This window comes from Meles meles, chromosome 15 (assembly GCF_922984935.1).
Source record: "Meles meles chromosome 15, mMelMel3.1 paternal haplotype, whole genome shotgun sequence".
Classification (NCBI taxonomy): domain Eukaryota; kingdom Metazoa; phylum Chordata; class Mammalia; order Carnivora; family Mustelidae; genus Meles; species Meles meles.
The window spans coordinates 72480194-72504730 of record NC_060080.1 but is presented as its reverse complement, the minus strand read 5'-3'; positions in this window follow the sequence as shown (position 1 = coordinate 72504730).

Below are 24537 nucleotides of genomic sequence, written 5' to 3'. Positions count from 1 at the left end.
TATGTGAGCAGCAAATCATCGTGTTAAAACCCTATCTGCCCTAATTACTCCCCTGTTCAAATTACATTAAATTTACAACTATTTAATAGTACTTTAAAGCTCATTAGGTAGATTTTCAAGATGCTTTATGATCTGCCTACTAGGTATGTCTTCACATTTGTCTTCCATGACAATCAAAGCTTTCTCTGCTCCAGTCAGGTTCATAGCTGCTGGCTTCCCAACCACATATTGTATTTTTGTTTTGTTTTGGTTTGTGTTTGCTGACTAGAATGTATATTTCTTCTTTATCAAAATTTAGTTCATCAAATTTTTTTAGTTTACCAAAATTTTGTTCAACATCCAAGACCTAATCCAAATTCCCTTTCTGCATGAAGATTTTCTGACTGCTTCCCCTGTTTCATTAAATTAAGCATTTTTTCCTATCCTTCATGAGACTGAACATTTCTGTCCTCTCCAATAGGACTTCTTTAGAACTGATTAAGATGGTCATACTATATACTTGACAACACCTCTTTATGTACCTTAGACTGGACTAGATAACTTATAATACTATCTACATTACTTATAATACGCCTACAACATAAGTAAATATAATTATCTCAATTTGCATACATTGAATTTGAAGATAAGGAATTAAACAACTTACTCAAAAGCATTCCTAGTAACAGGCAGAAACATAGAGCCATATCAAGTATATGTATCTTTCAAATCAGAGCACATTTCATTATCATTTATTTCAGTGTTCTCTGAAGGATCATCTTCTGGAAGCACCTTGAAGTGCTTACTAAAATGTAAATTCCTAGTCTGTTAAGGAAGGGATAAAGAAATTGGCATCTTTAATAATTTCCTCAGGTGATTCTCATGCACTGGCAATTTTCAAAATTGGAACTTCTATTATCTTGATTATTATATGTATTAAATTCAGTGGTGAACTATTTTCTTAAGGGCAAGAATCATGTCTTATTTCTCTCTGTATCTGCCACAGTTCATAGAACAGTGTCTTATACATAATATATACTCAATAAATTTTAGTTGAATTATTGCCAATTTCTGTTTCATCATAGCAAAAATTATTATGAACCTGATAACAGTCAGTAATATATTTTTATTGCAAGTTGTGAATTTTTAAGCTTTGACTTAACATATACACACATAAACACGTTCATATATATATATATATATATATATATATATATATATATTAATTGTAGAACATTTGGAAGGATGCAGAAAAATAGCAAAGATCACCCATGAATAATATCTTATTTCATATTTACATATTTAAGTATTCCTTGTATGTACTTTTCCTATCTCTTAGGAAAATTATATATGTGTGTGTGTGCGTGTGTGTATGTGTGTGTATATATATATATTATATATATGTATGTGTGTATATATATACACATACACACATACATATATATATAATATATATATACACACATACACACACACACGTATATGTATATATGTATATATGTATATATACATTTCTTTGTAAAAGTGAAAACACTAGTAATTTCTATCAATTTTTATTTGATGCAAGATCCGATACTACTATTTAAGTATAACTCTCTATATAGTGACCTTTTCTTTGTAAAATTGTTTCGAGATTCTAATGGGTTTTCCAAATAATAGAAGTACTCTCTCCCTCTTTCAAGAAAAATTATAGAAGTTTGGAAGAGAAAGTCCTCTTATTTAACTTCTGAGGGGGTTTCACCATTTTGTTTGTTTTTCATTTTGGTTTTATCTTTTGTTTTTTGTTTTTTACTTAGTTATGACAGGAAGTTCTATGCCACATCTATTAGAAGGGTCCCTCTCGAGTAAACAAAGTGCAATACATTGTCCAAATTAATACAAAAAGAAAGTTGCATGAAGTTTTTCAGTAAATGGGAAAATTGCAACTCTGCCCCCTGGTGCTCATAAACTTTTGAGGCTGTTTCCAGCTGATACAGGTAATGCTAATTCCAAAAGGATAGGTAATATGTTTTATCTTTGAAAGTTTCACACTAGAATGAAATTTATTTTTCCCTTATTTTCTTCACATATCTAGGAGAAATTCTATCCACTGAAGGTTAAAAGGCACATTAGACTAGGAGTCACAAATAGGGAGTCTTTAAGCAAAAGATGGCAGATTCAGTAACTCATTATCTCTTCCCTTTCTAAGTAGTCCATTTTAAGAATAGTAAAAGAATTAAGGCACAAAACGAAAAAAAAAAAGTAATAGAAAAGATGGTAGCAAAATCTTATTGCAATGGTATAGCCAAAAGACAAATGGCAATTGACTTAGTAAATGCAAGGAGCCAAGACCTGGAAGCAACGAGAAAAATTAAGAGGCAACACAAATTGTGCTAAAGGCCAGAGAAATTTCACTTCAAGTACTTCTTCAAGTAGGAACAAAGGTGGGCCTGAAAACAAGTGGATTGGTTGGTCTAAGATTGACCCCCAAATCTCTTCCAAGAGTCCACATAGCAGAGTGACAACATGACTCCAGAATAAGACTAGAGGAATATGCTCTCAAAAAGATAATACTAATTGGGGTGCCTGGGTGGCTCAGTGGGTTAAGCCTCTGCCTTCAGCTCAGGTCATGATCCCAGGGTCCTGGGATCGAGCCCCACATCGGGCTCTCTGCTCAGTGGGGAGCCTGCTTCCCTTCCTCTCTCTGCCTGCCTCTGCCTACTTGTGATCTCTGTCTGTCAAATAAATAAAATGTTAAAAAAAAAAAGATAATACTAATTGGATTTATGCCTCAATACCATACACAAAAATAAACTCAAAATTGACAACAACCCAAAAATAAGACCTAAAGACATAAAACTCTTAGGAGAAAACATAGGACGAAATATTAACGACCCTGAATTTGGCAGTGGATTCTTAGGTTGATCTCAAAAGCTTGAGCAAAAAAGAAATACATAAGTTGGACTTTGTTGAAATTAAAAAATTTTGTGCAAAGCACTTTATGAAGAAAGGGAAAAAACCCACAAATTAGGTGAAAATACCTGCAAACCATATATCTGATAAGGGTTTAGTATCCAGTATATATAATATACTCTTTAAATTTAGCAACAAGCGACTCCTGGGTGGCCCAGTTGGTTAAGCATCTGCCTTTGGTTCTGGTTGTGATCTCAAGGTCCTAATTCTTGATCAGTCAAGCCCCCTATATTGAGACAGCATGAAGCTCCCTGCTCAGTGGGGAGTCTGCTTCTCCTTCTCTTTCTCTGCCTCTGCCCTTCCTTGTTCTTTCTCTTATCAGTGGATGAAATCTTTAGAAATAACAAATGAGGGGCGCCTGGGTGGCTCAGTGGATTAAGCCGCTGCCTTCGGCTCAGGTCATGATCTCAGGGTCGTGGGATCGAGCCCCGCATCGGGCTCTCTGCTCCACAGGGAGCCTGCTTCCTCCTCTCTCTCTGCCTGCCTCTCTGCCTACTTGTGATCTCTCTCTGTCAAATAAATAAATAAAATCTTAAAAAAAAAAGAAATAACAAATGAATAAATAGATAAATTCAGCAACAAAATATAAACCACCTAATTAAAAAATGGAAAAAAGACTTAAACATTTCTCCAAAGAAAATATACAAATGGCCAATGAGAAAATAAAAAATGCTGAGTATCATTAGTCATTAAAGAAATGCAAATTAAATGCACAACAGATAGCACTTTGCAGCACCTACTAGGAAGGCTAGAGGGTGGGAAGGAGGAGGGGCAGAAAAAGAATTGAAGTGTTGGCAAGGGTGTTGAAAATCTGGAACTTCGTACGTTGCTAGGAGTAATGTAAACTGATTCAGTCACTATGGAAAAATTTTGCTCACAAGGTTAAAGAGAGTTGCCATATAACCAGCTATTCCCTTCCGCAACATATATTCATTCCTAAATATATTTTTAGGGATATACCCAAACTATTTTTTTTTAACATTTATTTATTTGACAGAGAGAGATCACAAGTAGGCAGAGAGGCAGGCAGAGAGAGGGAAGCAGGCTCCCTGCTGAGCAGAGAGCCCGATGCGGGACTCGATCCCAGGACCCTGAGATCATGACCTGAGCCGAAGGCAGCGGCTTAACCCACTGAGCCACCCAGGCGCCCCCGTACGTGAATTTTTAATGTGGTGCTCCTCACAACGGTAAAAGGTGAAAGCAAGCAAGCAAGCAAGCAAGAAATCAGTTGACACATGGGTAAGCAAATTGTGTGGAGAGAATGTATTGAATGTATGAATGTATTGAATATTATTCACCCATAAGAAAGGATGAAATGCTGATAATGATATAATGTGGATGAATTTTGAAAACATTACAGGAAGTGAAATAAGCCAGACACAATAGGTCACTTACTGGATGATTTTATTTCTAGAAAATATCTGTAATAGTTAAATCCATAAAGACAGAAAATAGATTGATGGTTATCACAGGCTGGAACGAAAGGGAAATGGGGAGTAACTGCTTCATGAGTTTGGAACTTCCTCATTGCACTGATGCAAATATTTTGCAACTTCATAGAGGTGGCAATCATACCGCACTGTAGATGTACTAAATGCCAATGAACTGTCAACTCTAAAATGGTTAATTTTATCTCATGCGAATTTAACCTCAATAATTTTTAAGATTATTTTGTTAAGATTTTATTTATTTGACAGAGACAGAGAGACAGTGTGTGTGCAAGCAGGGAGAGCAGCAGGTAGAGGGAGAGGGAGAAGTAACTCAGCAGGGAGCCTGATGTAGGATTCCATCCCAGGACTCTGGAATCTTTATTTGAGCTGAAGGCAGACACTTAACCGACTGAGCCACCTAGGTGCCCCTTAAGAATTATTTTTAAAGAATCATAGAGAATTCTTGGACAGGAGGACACTAGGCACAACTGCAGTTTGCTGTGCACTGTAAAAATAGGCAAATTAAGTTAAAGTAAATTTACATGCTAAATGAAATCCTCATCTTGCGTTCCAAATTTGGTTTCTCCAGAATTCTGCAAACAGTATTTTTTAAAACTTCAAGGAGGAACGTAAAAGATATTTTTGTGTGTGAGAAATCTAACTAGCCCTAAAGAAAAGACATAAAGATATACAAAACACATAAGCAAATTATGCAGCCAGATCATCCTCCAGCCAAGTCCTCAGGTGATGGAATTCACAGGCAGGTAAGCTGTAATCAACTCTTTAGGGCCTTACTCTTAAATTGGGTTGAACAGCAATGGACCTTTCGCATGAAAAAAAGCAATTGAAACACAGAAAGGAAAAAAAGAAGCAATTTACACCAGGGAATGCAAGACAAGACATCTCATAGAAGGTATCAGAAGAGTGAAGTAAGAATAGGGTGATTTAAATAAAAGGAAGAATAATCAATAGTGATGTTGACACAGTTTTGGAAACAAAACATGTGACAAGATAGATAAAATTCTTGACAGAAATGTGGGACATCAAGTTGACTAATATTTCAAGCCAACAGGTAGAATTAAAAAGAAATAGAAGAGATAAATCATTTGAGAATTCAAAAAGTGAAAAAAAGGACGGGAATAACCAAATACCTCATTAACTATTCAGAACTGAATTCCTTTTCTTTGATTTTCTTGTATGCCCTCTCCAATCAGGACATCCCACATTCTGTCAAAGCAGCTTCTGGTAGTCACCCATCATCTCCAAGTTGTCATAGTCAATGTCCAATTCTCAGTCTTCATCTCCCTGAATCTCTTTGCATCATTTGACACAGTGGCTTACTCCTTCCCTCCTAAAATTCTTTCATCATTGGAAGTCCAGGAAACAACTCTCTAGGTCCTCCCAACACCTTACGTGGGGTTCCACCTTAGTCTGTTTCACTAATGTTGTACTCCTCGGACCACACCTGGGCTGCTCCATGAAACTCTTCTTTGCTGACATCCCTTCAATGCTTCATTCTATCCCCAGGCTCTAAATAGCATTTCCAGACTGGTGATTTTCAATATTATGGCCTTAATCCAGAACTCTTCCATGAATTACATCCTCCCAGATCTAATTAGCTATTCAACCTCTCTGCTTAGCTATCTAAGAAAAATTTCTAACTTGGAAGTCCTAAAACCAAATTTATTATGTTCAGCCCTCAAACTTGTTCCTTCTCCAGGCTTCCCTATCTCAGTAAAGGGCAGTCTCATTCTTCCAGTTATTTCAGCCAAAATTCTAGCTGTTATTATCCATTTTCTCTCACATTTAAGATCCAATTCATCGGCACTTCACATTAGATCTCTCTTTAGAAAATGTCCAGATTCTAACCATTTATCTTCTACTCCAGCTGTACCCATCATGGTTCAAGCTACAATATTTCTCATCTGAATTATTACAGTAACCCCTTGTCTTGTCCTATTCCTAGCAGTCCTGTTGCACTACATTATCTCCTCTAAAAAAAATCTAGGTAACCCTTTAAAATGTAAGCCAAACGACACAATTCCTGTGAAAAAAATCTCCAGTTGACCAGTAATATACCATATGTTAATTAAATTGGACTTAAATTTAAAAATATCTCCTGTTGATTCTCATCTCACTTGATAAAAGCCAAAGGCCTTGCAAGGATTTGTAAGAAACCACATAATCTCAATTTATACTGCTCTGTACCTTGTCAAGTCTTCTACTGTATCACACCATCTTTCTTGAAGTCCCTCAAATATGTCCAGTATATATATCCCTTAGCATCTTTACTCTTGCTTTCTCACTTCTTTCAGGTACTTTCTTTCTTTTCTTTTTTTTTAAGATTATTTATTTATTTCTTTATTTGACAGACAGATCACAAGTAGGCAGAGAGGTAAGCAAAGAGGGAGAGAGAGAGAGAGAGGAGGAGGAGGAGGAGGAGGAGGAGGAAGCAAGCTCCCTACTGAGCAGAGAGCCCTATGCGGGGCTCAATCTCAGGAACCTGGGATCATGATCTGAGCCAAAGGCAGAGGCTTTAAGCTACTGAGCCACCCAGGCACCCCCTTTCATGTGCTTTCTTAAATGATATTTCACCAGGGAGACCTTCACTGACCATGTTACTTAAAAAAAAAAAAATTATTGTCCTATTTAATGATATTTATACAGATAAAAATTTGAATAATGTTTTCATTTACCAAAGAGAATCCCCAATTCCTACCACCCATAAAAGAAATTATTAAATAATTAGCTTTCAGGGCAACTGTCCTTGGAAATAAAGATATATGTATTTAGGATGACTAGAATGTTATTTCTGATGGAAATTAACTTTTATTTAATAATGGGAAAAAGAAATGAAGATGAATAAACTGTTCAACATGGGATAGATGTTTCTCATGATACCTAGTATTTTTCAAAGTGCCATAAAAGATTTAAGAAGAATCATTAAAAAGATGAAGACTTTTAGACAAGATACTGATAGGAAAAGACATTGACAAATGATGTATCTGATAAGGGGTCAATATCCAAAATATATTTTAAAAAATCTTATACAACACCAGAAAACCCCAAATAATCCAATCAAAAAATGGGCAAAGGACACGAATACACATTTTTGCAAAGAAACACAGCCAGCAGACACAGGAAAAGATGCTCAATCATCTGAAAAGATGCTAATCAAATGTAAATCAAAACCACAATGAGATAGCACTTGGCACCCATCAAAATAAAAAAAAAGGTAGTAACAAGTGTTGGCAAGAATGTGGAGAATAGAATAGGGAGCAGTTACACACAGTTGGTAAGAACGTAAAGTGGTGTAGCCACTGTGGAAAACAGTATGGAGATTCTTCAAAAAATTAAAAAAATAGAAATATCATGTGATCTGGTAATTCCACCACTGAGTATTTATACAAATAAAATAAAAACACTAAAAAAAAAACAAACACTAATTTTGAAAGATATACGTAGTCCTATGTTTATTGCAGCATTATTTACCATAGCCAAAATATGGAAGCAACACATGTCCATCCATCCATAGATGAACCATAGATGAATGAATGAATGGGAAGTAGTATACATACACACACACACACACACACACCAGAATATTAGCTATAAAAAAGCATTTTTTCCATTTGCAACAATAAGACCAAGGCAAATACCATATGATTTCACTCTTAAGTAGAATTTAATAAAGTAAACAAACAAAGAAAAATGAGACAAAAACAGACTCTTAAATATGGAGAACCACTGATTGCCAGAAGGGAGATGAATGGGGAGAGGGGTGAAATGGGTGAAGGAGAGTAAGAGTTCACTTGTCCTGATGAGCAAGGAGCAACGTATTCAATAGCTGAATTGTACTGTACACCTGAAACTAACTTAACATGAATGGTATGTTAACTATACTGCCATGAAAAATGTTTTTGATGTTTCAAATTGAGATCTCAATATAGTTCTTCCTCTAATAATTGTATCACTTATTTTAGTACTTTTTCTCCCAAGTTTTATGAATCATATTATTGATATTATATTATCAGAGTGTTTAACATTTACATTCCATTCTATAATTACAGTTCTGATGGCTCTTTAGTTGTAACTCAATGTTTAAATAGATTCAGTGCTGACTATCAGTTAGCCAGCTTACCATTCTGGGACTTCTAAATTTCTATTCATGTTTTAATGGGTTGGATTTCCTTTTTTGTTTCAAGAAGGAAACATGGATGGTCTATTCCCTGGATTCTTTTATGTTTAAGGTTTCTCTGTTGATGTCGCCTTTGAGCTCTATCTTTGGTGAGTATATGGTTTTGGATCACTTCTTCATTTAATAAATAGATGCTTCTCTGTTATATTCCACTACTGAATGTTGTGGTGGATTCACCTGAAGTCAGCTTAGTCCCTCCTTGCATTTTACTTTTAATGCTTCTATCCACCTAGATGACTGAAAGATTCATTCATGATAACAAAGGTATACATTAATATTAATTATTTTGTGTCACTTTTCCTGTGTTAGACTACATACTTTCAATACTGAATGCTCAACTCATTTTATTTTAGGGAAATTATAGATCGTATTTTTCAAGTCAAGTTTTGTTCTATCCATTGGATTTCTACTCCAGAGACACAGCTATTCTCATGTTAGATTTTTACTGGCTGTCTTCCACATCTGTTATATTCTCTGCTATTATACCTGAACTCTTTCATATATGCTATTAATACTATTTATGCTATTTATAGTATTTATAATGCTATTTAACTATGCTATTAATACTACTTCAGATCTATCTATCCTGTTTTGTTTTCAGCTTATTAGTTTGCCTTGTCAGTTGGCTTTCTTACCTTTGCAATTTCCTTTGTAATCTCATTCTTAAGTGAGTGTTTCATTGGCAAATTAGTATTTTAACTCACCTGCTCAACATCATAGAGTACTTGTGAAGTATTATTTGCATGTCTTGGGTGTACATAATTTCAAATTGTTTTCTTTTCCTGGATGGATTCTATTGACTATGTTTTCATCCTTTCTTCCCATGCAGAAATTACCATCTACTACTTCCCAATATTGATTCTCTTCTTCCTAAATAATATAAGTCTAATTTTAAGCACATGGAAGCTTAGATTAAAGGAATTTTTCCAGCCTCCCCTGGAATTAGGTATGGTTATGAGGTTATGTTCTGGCCACCTTAACATAATTAGTAATGCCTCTAAATTACGTTTAAAGTGACCTGTAAGAGGTGAAATATGCCTTGTTTTTTCCTTTCATCCTTTTTCCTGAGTAAAATGTAGATACAAGGCTGATAATTAAATGGTCATTTTGGAGCTGTAACCACATGTTGGAGCCTTGATCTCTGATTATACTGTTCATGATTCTAAAAAATCTGAACATCTACGTACAGACTTTCAACATGACAAATGAATTATTAAAAATCTTGTTTCACTTAGCATAATACTCTCTAGCTCCATCCATGTCCTTACAAGAGAATATTATACTAAGTGATAAGTCAGTCAGAGAAAGGCAAATACCAACCATATGATTTCACTTGTATGTGGAATTTAAGCAACAAAACTAATGAACATTGGTGGGGTGGGGAGGCAAACCAAGACACAGACTCTTAACTATGGAGAACAGACTGATGGTTACCAGAAGGGAGAAGGTGGGGGGAATTGGTGAAATAGAGTATAGGGATGAAGGAGTGTCCTTGTGATGAGCACCAACTGATCTATGGAAGTGCTGAGTCACTACATTTTATACCTGAAACTAATATTACACAGTATGTTAAATGAAATTCAAATAAAAAAATCTTTTTTAAGCCACTATTACCTTGCCATTTGTTTTGATTGCAGCTAAAACTAAGCCTAACTGCTCAGCTTTCTCCATTCTTTCCTCTCTACCTCCTTATTTCTATTCCATTTCTGGTCACATCTCTGCATAATTTCATGCCACTTATCTTCATTTTGCTCATGCTTCATGGTTCTGTTCAGGCCTGTGTTTGCTGTCATGTCCTGTGGGAGAGGCTTTGTTAGAGACCTCTCATTTCCTTTCTGAGCTCTATCTCGTCTGTGAGCAGGGTTTGGTGTTCTATCTGTCCATTCTTCTGTAGCCTAATGACTGGATCACGTGTGTGGAAGGGGGGACATCTGAAGCCATGTGCCATCTTGGGGGACAGGAAAACAGGTGGCAATATTCAAATGCTACTCTAGAACTTGCTAGCAGTATGACATTGTGTCAATTATTCAACTTTGCTATATCGTGGATTCTCCATCTGTAAAGAGGGATAAAATTAATACCTCTATCATGTGTTCAGAAAACCCAGGAAGATTAAGAGTCATTTATGGTTTGTCTCCCTCCCAATCCCATCTTGTTTCATTTATTCTTCTCCTATCCCCCTACCCCCCCATGTTGCTTCTCCATGTCCTCATATCAGGGAGATCATATGATAGTTGTCTTTCTCCGATTGACTTATTTCACTAAGCATGATACGCTCTAGTTCCATCCACGTCGTTGCAAATGGCAAGATTTCATTTCTTTTGATGGCTGCATAGTATTCCATTGTGTATATATACCACATCTTCTTGATCCATTCATCTGTTGATGGACATCTAGGTTCTTTCCATAGTCTGGCTATTGTAGACATTGCTGCTATAAACATTCGGGTACACGTGCCCCTTCGGATCACTATGTTTGTATCTTTAGGGTAAATACCCAGTAGTGCAATTGCTGGGTCATAGGGTAGTTCTATTTTCAACATTTTGAGGAACCTCCATGCTGTTTTCCAGAGTGGTTGCACCAGCTTGCATTCCCACCAACAGTGGAGGAGGGTTCCCCTTTCTCCACATCCTCTCCAGCATCTGTCATTTCCTGACTTGTTAATTTTAGCCATTCTGACTGGTGTGAGGTGGTATCTCATTGTGGTTTTGATTTGTATTTCCCTGATGCCGAGTGACGTGGAGCACTTTTTCATGTGTCTGTTGGCCATCTGGATGTCTTCTTTGCAGAAATGTCTGTTCATGTCCTCTGCCCATTTCTTGATTGGATTGTTTGTTCTTTGGGTGTTGAGTTTGCTAAGTTCCTTATAGATTTTGGATACTAGCCCTTTATCTGATATGTCGTTTGCAAATATCTTCTCCCATTCTGTCAGCTGTCTTTTGGCTGGGGGTTGCTGGGGGGAGGTGGGATTGGGAGAGGGGGAGCGGGCTATGGACACTGGGGAGGGGAGGCGAACCATAAGAGACTATGGACTCTGAAAAACAACCTGAGGGTTTTGAAGGGTCAGGGGTGGGAGGTTGGGGGAACAGGTGGTGGGTGATGGGGAGGGCACGTTTTGCATGGAGCACTGGGTGTTGTGCAAAAAGAATGAATACTGTTACGCTGAAAAAATTAATAAAAAGGGAAAAAAATGTAAAAAACAAAACAAAACAAAACAAAAAAACTCATACTGGGCATTTGTAATTAAAAGATTGGTTTATAGAATTAAAAAAATAAAAAATAAAAAAAATAAAAAAAAAAAAAAGAAAACCCAGGAAGACAGTAAAACATGAAGGATTAGAAGTTCAACTGGTACATTTACAGCACTATGTTAAGAGTATAATTGCCATTATCCTACATGAACTACAATGCTTATCCAGCCAACGTACATCATTTTATCAAGATAGAAAACCTCAAAGATCAAGGGTACCGATCAGTTTAGTATTGATATCAATCTCCATCAGCTCTACGCCTTTCACAGAGCCTAGTGCAGAGTCTTTTACTGAATTCCATTTGCATATTATTTATCTCATAGGCATCGAAATCTTTCTAGTCTGCTTTGGTTCAGATTTCAGTTGGGAAGTGACCTTGAAAAGTGGAAGTTAACCTCTACCGAGAATCCTTCATTTCCAACAATGGCAGCACTCTTGAAATTATGTCATAAATTATGGGTAAATACTTTTGAAGTTCATGACTTCTCTCTGCTTTAGTAACATTCTGCAAACTTCACATGATAGGGCTATAATTCTGACTTTGTTTTTATATCTTCCACCATAGGTCTCAAAGAATGTCCACAAACTCTCCCTGTATCTCCAAGTTATTAATTTCATTTAGACACTAAGCACTTGGGAGTCACAGACATTAAGAGCCCTGGGATAGCAGGAAAAACTGAGTCCAGACATCCTTATTCCAGCCCAGTACCCCATTCACTGCTCAATCTTTCAGAAGTCCTCTGTGAGACATGCTACATTTGTTTGACAGGGAGCCTGAAACAGTGCAATAAACATAGGTACAAAATAATGACACAAAAATCCCCATCACAAATCGAAATATTTAACCATTTCTCCTGTTCACATTTCCCCTATTTAATTGAGTTGGCTGATAGTCCTTTTCAACAAGCAAGCTTTATTCCTTCCTTTAGAAAAATTACAGAATGACTCATGATCCAAGAACAATTGGCACAGATTTGAAGCCACATTTGCAGCGAAGTATTTTTAAATTGTAGATGAATTCTCTCTGCACTCTGTTTTTTTGTTTTCCTGACCCAGAAAACATCAACTCTGCTCTGTTATATATTAAGCTATCAGCTTTGACCCCATTTTAGATTTGGTGTTGGGTTGTTTTGTTGTCTACCCTTGCATTCATTTTGGAAATAGAAAATTATTTTTTATGAATTGAATATTTATGAAAATCCAGCAAGAAATATTTACCTTAAAAAAATCAAGTATGCAAAAGCCTATGGGTTGTTTTTGGCTTACAGAAATAAGTACTGTGAAGATTAGGATAAGGTGGCCTCAATTGTACCATTTCTGTCTTTAGTAATTTCACGGCATTCCAAACACACACACACTCACACAGAGAGATGGCAAATGACAGGTGAAATTGGTGGAAGAAACAGTTTTCCATGCCTCTACAGGTTATACTATACTAAGGGAGGAAAAACACTGAAAAGAGGCAGAAATGGACATTTCTGGACTTACAGAATCTGACAAGATGATCTTCTGTGTCATGGCATTCCTAGAAAACAAATGGCGAATCTACACTATATACTGATTATATGTCCCGGTTTGGTTAAAGAATCCTTGTCCATGATTTTCTTCTTCTGAAAACATAAGGAATCCTATGGCTTTCAAGGAAAAGCAGGGATAGGAATGTCCACTTAAAGTTTTTTCCAAACTTTATCTTTGAAATAAGCACTAAGAAAAATGAGACAAAGCAAAATGCCATTACAGAGAAGAGCAGAGTGAGTATGGTTATGGTTATCACACTTGAGAAACTTAGTTTTACCAGACTGAAAATATATTAGCTACTGTGGATTAGCTGCAGTGGACATAAAGTAGAATACATTCCAGATTCTTTTCTTCCATTTCTTTGCAGGCCTTGCTAACAAGATGTTTTTATTTTTGAAAATTGTGAACATGATCAAGGTTGATTAAATAAGCTAATTACATAGTACATATATTGTTCTGCTAACCTCCCAAATATTTATTACAATAGGTTAATAAGAAGGCTTTTCTTGTTGTCAGATTTGTTAAGATCTGGTTTTACTGCTCATCAACATTCTGCAACATTCAGAGCCATATGACACCGAGAATAAAAATAAAGCTAAAACCAAGAACCAATTAACAATTATTGACGACTTAAATATGTTCAACTTGTACGTTCTATTTAAGTAAATAGCAATTATTGATATAATACCACATCCACTTAGTAAATTTTTTTGGCTTTAGCCACATAGGAAATTTTATAAACCATGGAAAGAGAATTCTCAAGTTTGCTCTTAAAATAATTAGTCTGCAACTCATATCCATATTAAAATCAGGCTGATATTATCTACCCACTTCCTCCGAGCCAGCTTTTTTCTTGATCTTTTTCAGTCTTGCTTCCTCCTTAAGTACGATCCTCAAACCACAGTTTGTAAAGTCTGTAGAGATCTTTCATAATTTTTCTAAAACCTATCTCTAACGCTATGTCATGTATATTTTTCCAGTAAGGTCCGTTCTATTGCTGCATAAATGCTGTCACTACAAGAAGTGATTTCTCCTAGGGGCGCCTGGGTAGCTCATAGTTAACTGTCTGCCTCCAGCTCAGGTCATGATCTCAGGGACCTGGGATGGAGCACCCTGCCTTAGGGCTCCCTGCTCAGCAGGGAGTCTGTTTCTCCATCTCCCTCTGCCTCTCCCCAACCCCACTTGTGCTCTCTTTCTTCTCTCAAATAATAAAATCTATTTTTTTAAAAAAGTAATTTCTCCTGAATCCCAAAGATATACATGCACATGCATACACTCTTTTTATCACATGTTCTCAACTATTAAATCCTAACATTGGAGGCATTTCTAGTTACAAGAAAGATGAGGTTTAAATTGATCCAAATGGTAAAGTCTAGGAATGAGGCAGTGTTCAAGATCAGTTGACTGAGAAATTCATTAAGATCATCAGGAGTCCAAGCTCTAGTTACTCCTCCCATCTGCCACTCACAATAGCAATTTCAATGTAAGAATGCTTCCCCTAATGCTGTTAGAGTAGGTAGGAGGAAGGCAGATAGAACATGTTTCTTCTTTATTTTGGGAATGCTAGAGAGACTTGCTCCTTGAAAACTCAACTCTAATGGTAAAAATGACTCTTCACTGAACTTCGGCCCACATCTTCCGTATCTCATTGACCAGAATGGACCACGCAACCATTTCTGACTCATTCTTATTAAGGCAACGGAATTTTGGTTTTCACATGTATTTCTTTTGTTTAATTGAATTCACAGTTTAATTTTTTATTCAATTCTATAAATTTTATTTTCTCAAGGTCTACTTTTAATATTTATATACCATCCTTTTTCTGAAAATTATTTCAATTATAATTTTCTGCTAGTAATTTGATAAGGAACAAAAGGGCTGATTTATAGAGATGGCTCTTTGTTTTAGAGGTAATTGAAAAAAAATGAATGGATGTCAAAAATTCCACTCAAGGATTATAAATTTGCAAAAGGTAAGGAATGTGCTTAAAGAAGGTGGTAATACTTTACATTTTCATTGTGGAATGAGTAATGGATAAGATAAAATCAATTTTAATGAAGAACAGAGATTTGATAATCAGCAAATTTAATAATAATGGAACTAAAGGGACTCCCTTGATACTTGAAAGAATTAAAGACAAATAAAGGACATTCTCCCTTAGAGTTTTGACAGAAGATCAAATGAGTAAGAATTCACCAAGTACTCAAGACACCATGGTAATACAGTGTCTAGGAATTTTGATTATTATGAGGCAGAGAGAACAGGCCTTACCATGAAGAAATTTATATATGGAAGGTTCAGAAAATGATATAGAACATTAAAAAGCAAGAACAAATAAACAATAGTTGAAGACAGCTATAGTACATATCTTATAATTAATAATATTATAATTTGCCAAACAAATTATCCTGGCAATTTCTATTAGAGGTCATAGGGAGATAAACACTAAATGAACATAAGAAATTTACCAATTGGGAAGTCTCTTACATATTAAAACATAAATTTATCTTTGTTTGTAATGCTATCAAATACTTAAGAAATAAAACAAGTTTTCTATAAACTCAGAAAGTAGAAGAAGACAGAATACTACATGATGAAACTAGCATAGCCTCAATACAAAAACTGGATAAAGACTGTAAGACAATCACAGAACAAACATTCCTCTGGAATGCAGACACAAATCTGTTAAAACAGCACTCACAAATCAACCCAAATATATATATTTTTAAAAGATAAAACATAAGGACCAAGTAGAGTGTATTTCAGCTATACAGGGCTTTTTTTTTTTTCCATTTTATTTATTTTTTCAGCGTAACAGTATTCATTCTTTTTGCACAACACCCAGTGCTCCATGCAAAACGTGCCCTCCCCATTACCCACCACCTGTTCCCCCAACCTCCCACCCCTGACCCTTCAAAATCCTCAGGTTGCCCCAACCTCCCACCCCTGACCCTTCAAAACCCTCAGGTTGTTTTTCAGAGTCCATAGTCTCTTATGGTTCGCCTCGCCTCCCCAATGTCCATAGCCCGCTCCCCCTCTCCCAATCCCACCTCCCCCCAGCAACCCCCAGTTTGTTTTGTGAGATTAAGAGTCATTTATGGTTTGTCTCCTTCTTTTAATATTTGAAATTCCATCAATGTAATTTACCACAGTAACAGAAAAAGAGAAAAATCACAATAGATACAGAAAAATTGAAGCAACTGAATCTACTTGATTAAAAAAAAAATCTCAGCAAGATTGGAATGAAACATCCTCAACACAGGAAAAGCAGGGTATCTATGAAAGTCCCACAAATAACATCTTCGTTAGTGGTAAAATAATGAATGTTTTTCTCCTTGTATCAGCAAAAGGGCAAAGTGTTCCTGTAACTCCTAACCAACCTTGTAACTGGATGTTTCAGCAAAAACATTAAGGCAAGGAGCAAAAGCAAAAAGCTTATAAGCAATTAAGAAGAAAAAGGAATAGCATGGAGGCAGTAGGAGAAGGAAGGGAAAAATGAAAGGGGAGAAATCAGGGTGGGAGAGGAACCATCAGAGACTACAGACTCTGAGAAAAACAAATGGAGAGTTTTAGAGGAGCGGGGTGGGGGTGGGGTGGGGGAGATGGGTTAGCCCGGTGATGAGTATTAAGGAGGGCACATATTGCCTGGAGTACTGGGTGTTACATGCCAACAATCAATCATGGAACACTCCATCAAAAAAATTAAAGAATAAAAATTAAAAACAAAAAATAGAGAATTAAAGAAACAGTTGTTTAACAAAGCAAACTGCCTTTATTTAGAAGCAACATACTCTTTATGTAAAAATCCCAAGGTATTTATTTTAAAACTAGAATAGGGGAATTTAGCATGATAACAGGATATAAGGTCAATACACAAAAATAAAGTGTAGTTCTAATACTGGCAGCAACCAATTGGAACATTAAATAATACCATTTATAATAGTATTATAATAATGCCATTTATATTTGTACAAAAACCATAAAATACTTGGAAATAAATTGTCCATATGAAATGCAAGATCCCTACACTCAAACAAAATGTCACTCAGAGAACATTTTTGAAAACCTGAATAACTAGATAAGTATACAATATTCATTAATTTGAAGACTTACCATTATCAAGATTCAGTTTTCCTTCATTTGAGATTTTATTTATAACTTAGTTTTTAACTTATATAAACTTATATACAAAACTGATTTATAAATTTAATGCTGTCCAATAAAAATCTCAGGTATCTCTTTATAAAAATTGATAGGCTAAATCTGAAATGTATGAGGAAATCAGACTTGGAATGGCCTAAATATTTTGGAAATGATAGACAAAGTTAGAAGACTTAGAAATGTAGTTTCAACGGGCACTGAAAGCTACATTAATCAAAACGATGTGGTAGGGGCGCCTGGGTGGCTCAGTGGTTTAAGCCGCTGCCTCCGGCTCAGGTCATGATCTCAGGGTCCTGGGATTGAGTCCCACATCGGGCTCTCTGCTCGGCAGGGAGCCTGCTTCCCTCTCACTCTCTCTGCCTGCCTCTCTGCCTACTTGTGATCTCTCTCTGTCAAATAAATACATAAAATCTTAAAAAAAAAAAAAAACAACGGTGTGGTAGTGTCATGACTGTAGGTATACAGAACAGTGGAATAAAGTAGGGAATTCAAAAGTAAATTAACACGTATGTGGTCCACTGATCATCAATAAAGATATCAATGTGTCTCAATGGAGAAAGAAGTCAGTTCAAAAAATAGCATTAAGAATCTGAAGGAAGAAGATGCGCCTCAACCCCAAACTCAAACCACATGCAATAATTTGAGACAATTCATAAACCTACCCATAGAAACCAAAAATATAAAGCTTCTAGAAGAAGCTTATTAGAATAACTTCCAATTCTGAAGTACACAAAAGGTCCTGGGCACAAAACCACTAATCAAAAAAGAAAAATAATAAGGAAATGGTGAGTATTATTAAAGTAAGAACTTCATCAAAATCTGCCATTAATAAAATGAAGTCAAATCACAGGCTTGGAAAAAATTATTTTTGGAACATGTATTTTACCAAAGATTTATATTTGGAATGTATAATGAACTCATATGAGTCAATAACGCAACAGGGAACAAGTGAATATAAAAATGGCCGTGAGACTTGAATACAGTTTTCAAAAGAGAAAAGATGGACCAGTAACCATCTGAAAAATGCTTATCATCATCAGGCACGAGGGAAATGCAAATTTGGACTTTAAGAAGATACTGTCTCATAGCCACCAAAAGGCTCAACTTTATAAGATTGATAATGTTGGGATGATAAGAAGCACCTGGCACTCTCATACATTGCTGGTGAAAGTATACAATAAAACGCCTAGTTTAAAGAACTATCTGTCAGTCTTTTTATGAACTTAACCATACACCTTTATTATAACCAAAACTCCATTTCTTAGTATTTTCCCAAGATGAGTGAACATATGTTCATAAAAAGACTTGTACAATAATATTCTCATAGAAGTTCTATGCATAAAAAAAATGAATGGTGAGAAGCCCAATGTCCTCAGCAAAAGAATAAACAAATCATAGTATATTCAAATAATGGAATGCTCTACACAATAAAAAAATAATGAGTAACGTCTGTAATGCTACAGATGAATCTCACAAGCATTATGCTGAGCATTAGAATCTAGACTGAAAATGTAGGCGCTGGATACTGCTTTTATATGAAGACCCAGGACAGGAAAAACTAGTCTGTAGTATAGAAACCAGAGATAGTTCCGGCAGAACTGAGGGGAAGAGGACAGGAAAACAAGATGGAAATATTCTGCATCATGATGTAGCTATTGGTTACCCTGGTGTATACACTGTCAAAACTCATTTTACTGTAAGCTTAAGACATGCATATTATATGTGAATTTTGCTGCCAAAACTATATGCCGTTGACAAAAAATCCATTCATTTCAAAGGAAAATCATGAAAGGCAACTATCATCATCTCCTACATAACATGGCTCCATAACAAATAATAAAGCAGTATTAGTCTGGGGTAATTGAGCTAGGTTAGGCAAAGAGTCCTAAAGGGGAGGTCAACATATATGACTGCCAACGTAGGTTAACACTATCTGAACATTACCTAGTCCTTCACCTTTTCCGGATCTCAGTTTTCTCATCTATAAAATTAATACAGCTAGGTCTCAGTTGTTTTTTTCCTTTTTTCCCAAAACTAACTTTGTGTATCAGCACGTATATGTGACTATTAAATGCAGGTCTTGTTCAGCTGAAATGGTGTGGGACTTCATTATAAACCCATTCAGGACTGCTGTCCCCACCATGTAAGCTGCTAATGCACCTCGGCGGAAACGTGTGATTTTGGGGAAGACAGTTCAAAGTCTTGGATGCACAAAATCAGCTTTAAAGTAATTAACCTACAACTTATTTTTTTAAACCAGCAATTTATTTTTAAGTTGTCTTATATAGTGATTAATACTGCATGGAATAGATCCGGGTTATTTTTATTATTTCATGACATCAAAATGAAATGTGCTAGGAGATAAAAAGAAAATGAATGACCCCTGGTAGAAAGCATTACTAGTGAAGTTTTCTGGATTGAGTTTTTTTCAGCTGTGGGGGGGGGGGGAGGGCATAAGGAGTACGCAACTGATTTTTTTTTTTTATTGAATTGACCATATTCTTATTTTTCGATTGGACTTTCTTTGAAAACAATGTGCAAAGAATGGACACTTTTCAAAAGACTCCAAGGATCCTAAACATCCCCTTGAACGGTAATATTTTTATTAAGAAGCAAAACAAAGCTGTGACACAGGATAAACTATATAAACAAAAACAGCTAAATCCTGTTATCTGGAGTTAGGAGCACATCAAATAAACATGAAATATGGACGTGGCACTATGGAAATAGGTTTCCTATCAAACAGGCAATTAAAAAAAACTAAAGTATAGTAAGCCACAGAAGCATTCATTTTTTAAAGCTAGGATGAATAACAAGTGGACCCTTTGCCTCTCTTTTCTCTTTCTTACAAAAGAAAGCAGGGGGAGAATGTATTTCACATCCAGTGGAGTATGTATTTTCAGACGTTCACATCTTTATTGCTCAATCTGTTATCGAAAAAATTAAACCTGTTCCTGCAGGCTGTGGACAGTCGGCTCAGCAGTACATGTTACCAGCCTCTACCTGAGTTAATTTACCATTTAGAACTCCGTGAGTGTGAAAGTAATCCTCACAGTAAACAACGTGTACTCCACGGTAAATACGGTATTATCCCCGAGCCGAATGATGCAGTCAACTCCATAAATAAAAACCCTGGCAGGAATTCCGACCTTTTACAATTACAAAGTAATTCTTGGCTGAAAATAAACAGTGTGGTAATTTCATTCATTATGGGTGGCAAACAAAGTCCTACAAAGCGTATGTGTTTGAGAACCTGCTGTCTTCTGGTTAATGGACATTAATTTTGGGGTTCAACTATGTGTCTCGATCATTTCGCAAGGACAATTACAGCATAGGCCCATAAAGACTGGTGTGAAGATATCGAATTGGCTAAAATGTGTGCTACAGGAGACTACTATTTGCCCAAAAGTTCTAAGATCTTGGTGACACAATTAAGTTTTCTATTATGGAGACATTTGCTACAAATTAACCTTCAATTTCTTTTCATAAGTGGAAACTAAAGACACTAGTAATGTGGTTGGTTAGAAAATATCTTAATCGAGGTTAATATTTGGTAATACATCAGTATTTATAAAGAGCTATTAGACATAGTGTACATATATCCTCTTTTTTAATTCTAACCATCACATGTACACATTACTCATCTTCAATATTTAGGTTCATTAGTATGAATTTAATTCATGAACAATTCATAAGAAAAGTAGCTTTGAGGCAACGTAAAGGCTGTTTCTTGCATCAAATCACATCAAAGGCCCCAGTAAGATACCAAAAGGTATAAGAACATTTATATATATTTAGATGGCAATTCTCCTACTGGGAAGTTAACCCAATAAATAATCACTTATGTGGTTTAAAACTGAGAGTGATGAAGTAAAGAAATCAAGTCAAAGTAAAAAAAAAAAATCTGGGTAAAACAAAGTTACCATCAATTTACTATGTGAAGTATTGCATGCAGTTGGGAGAGTTGGACCACAAATTCAACTCTAACCAGAAATCAAAGCAAAGAGAGAAATCTAATATAAGATTCAGTGTCTTTAATATAAAAGACCAAAGTATAAAATAAAACCTGTTTTTCCCCACTGGAATAAAGGTTTGAGAAAAATCGCTCCTATGGAGCCTCAAAGTAATTCTCCTTAATGAACTTGGAATGTTCTTCAACAGCACGCTGACAGCAAATGCTGCAGAATGTGACTGTAGCTCATATTCTGAGCTATTACAGGTGTAGCTCAGTGAAAATTCTAACAAGGGACCAAATAATGGTCAAAGCACTGAGGTCTCTGATGGTCTTGTTGGAATCAGGAGCAAATTTAGAACATTTGGGAAGTTCAATGGACTGTAAAGGGGTTGTCAGTGGTTTTAAAAGCTGTGTTCTCAGAAATCTTTGTCTCTATTACAGATGCCAGAGAAAGGAAGAGAAAAGGTATAGAGGTAGACACGATGGAGTTTTGGGATTCTATTCCTGCTTTACACAGAATAGCTCCTTGCTCATCAATTTCATTAGTGGACTTTGTCATTATTTGAAGAGAGGGTCCATTGAAAAAGAAAAAATAAGAAATGGGTTCACTACCCCATTAATTACAACAGTTAAAAAATTGCTACATAAAAATCACAGAAATACTGTAACACAAATTTAGTTCTAAGTACTGTCAAGTGTTAAAGCTGGGTCACAAATTCAACCGTGGTTTTAACAGACAGCAAAGAGAACAATCAATTTTAAGATTCAACATTAGGGGTACCTGGGTGGCTCAGGGGATTAAGCCTCTGCCTTTGGCTCAGGTCATGATCCCAAGGTCCTCCTCCTCTCTCTGCCTACTTATGATTTCTCTGTCAAATAAATAAATAAAAACTTAAAAAAAAAGATTCAATGTTGGGCTCCTGGGTGGCTCAGTCAATTAAGTGACTGACTCTTGATTTTGGCTCAGATCATGATCTCAGGATCTTGAGATCGAGCCCCACATCAGGCTCATGCTGGGTGTGGAACCTGCTTAAGATTCTTTCTCCCTCTGCCTCACACCACCCTGCTCATGAGCTCATGTGCACTTCTCTCCTCTCCAAAGAAAATTCCACGTTAAAATGACCCAATATGATGCTGCTGTTGCTAGATGATGATGGTGAAGATAGTAAAGATTATGTGCTAAAAGCAGAATATGAATATATGCACGTAGCAACTTTACAACTATACAAAAAGATATCCACGTGACAGAAGGAAATACACAAAGATCAAATTCTACTGATGTGATTTCAAGGGTTTTTTCATCTTTAAACATTCTTTTAGAGATGAGCAGTAATTTTGACTACATAAAATTTTAAAATTAAAAGGCAAATTACTATATGACAAAAAAACTTTGTGGCAAGTGCAACTATAAAGGTTTACTATCTTTATTATTAAAATTAATAATTTTTCAATAATGGCCAAAGTATTAAGAGTCTAAATTTTCTTATTTTAATAATTTGCACTTTGACTAGATAAAGAGCAACAAACATTATATCCTCAGTACAGTATGCTGGGAAAACTTTCAAATTGCCTTATATATATAAACTCATTTAATCTTTGTAACAACCCTTTAGATGATATTTGTAGAAATGGGGACCCTGAATCACAGCCTGTGAAGTAACTTGCTCCAACTATGTGGCTGGTAAATGGTGGTTCCAGGTTTCAAACTCAAGCTGTCTATCTCCAGAGTTAGTGCTCTTGACCAAAACATAACCTGCCTCATAATAGCCATTTGGCTCACTTCTTTCAGCACTACCACTGTCCCTAATTCTATGTCATGCGACAATAATGCTATCACCTTCCATCTGCGTGCTACTCTACAGTTTCCAAAGTGTGGTATGCATCGTCTGTTCTTTAGGACACTTCCATTAGCCAGGACACTATCCTTCTGGCTTGGATTCTAATCATGCTATTGCACTACATCTGTTCCACATGGATAGCCACATCTCAGACTTGATTCCTTGGTTCCTCATTTCACTGCATACATTCTAGTCCATAGGGTTTGTCTGTCTCTTAGCAAATTTTTTTAAGTGGTTTTTTTTTTTTTTTTTTTTTTGACAGAGATACAGCAAGAGAGGGAGCACAAGCAGGAGGAGTAGGAGAGGGAGAAGCAGGCTTCCCGTGGGGTAGGAAGCCTGATGCCAGGCTCGATCCAACGACCCTGGGACCATGACCCGAGCCGAAGGAAGACACTTAACCACTGAGCCACGCAGGCGCCCCTTTTAGCAAATTACATAAAGAATCCCGGAGAGTTGCTAAATTTCATGAGCTATATGGATTGTTATAGAGCAAAAGGAACAAACACATCTATTACAACATCTTAGTTTGTTGGAGCATATAGAGCTTATCAAGCTAATGAGTGGCAGTCACTAGATTATAACTTCTATTTTTCTCAGACATGGCATGTAAATCTGAAAGTGGTCGGTGACAATATTAACCAGACAGATACTCTAACATTCAATCTAATGGGGATAATAAAACTATAAAAGCTTCAACTACGATTTTAACTGGCATTTTCTTACTGGGGAGAAATTACATATATATATATAGCTCCCAGCGTGAGGCCAGAAACCTAGGCTTCTAAGCAAGTCTGTGATGTGCTCCTGGACAATGGAATTCACATCTGAAAAGAACAGAAGCAGCACCAAAAGACTTTGTGTCCCATCAGTGTTTGGTTTTGCTATATATAGAAAACAAATTACTTTATACCTTTTTTTTTTTTTTAAAGCTCAGCATTGTTAGTCTCTTTTATATTGGAGACCCCAGGGAATCCAACAGCAAGAACGTGATAGATCATAGTGACAGATTAAAAATTTAATGCCCTCTTTACCTAGCAAAATGCTAAACCCAGGTAATTATTTGTTTTAATCCTAACTAAAAATTGCTTTCTTGTGAAAGTAAAATTCTAAGACAAATTTTAGAACACAGGAAATAAGATACACAGAAAAAAATAATTCATGTGACTTTGCTGAAGATGTAAAAATGGTCAATTTTGGGCGTCTGGGTGGCTCAGTGGGTTGAGCCTCTGCCTTCGGCTCAGGTCATGATCTCGGG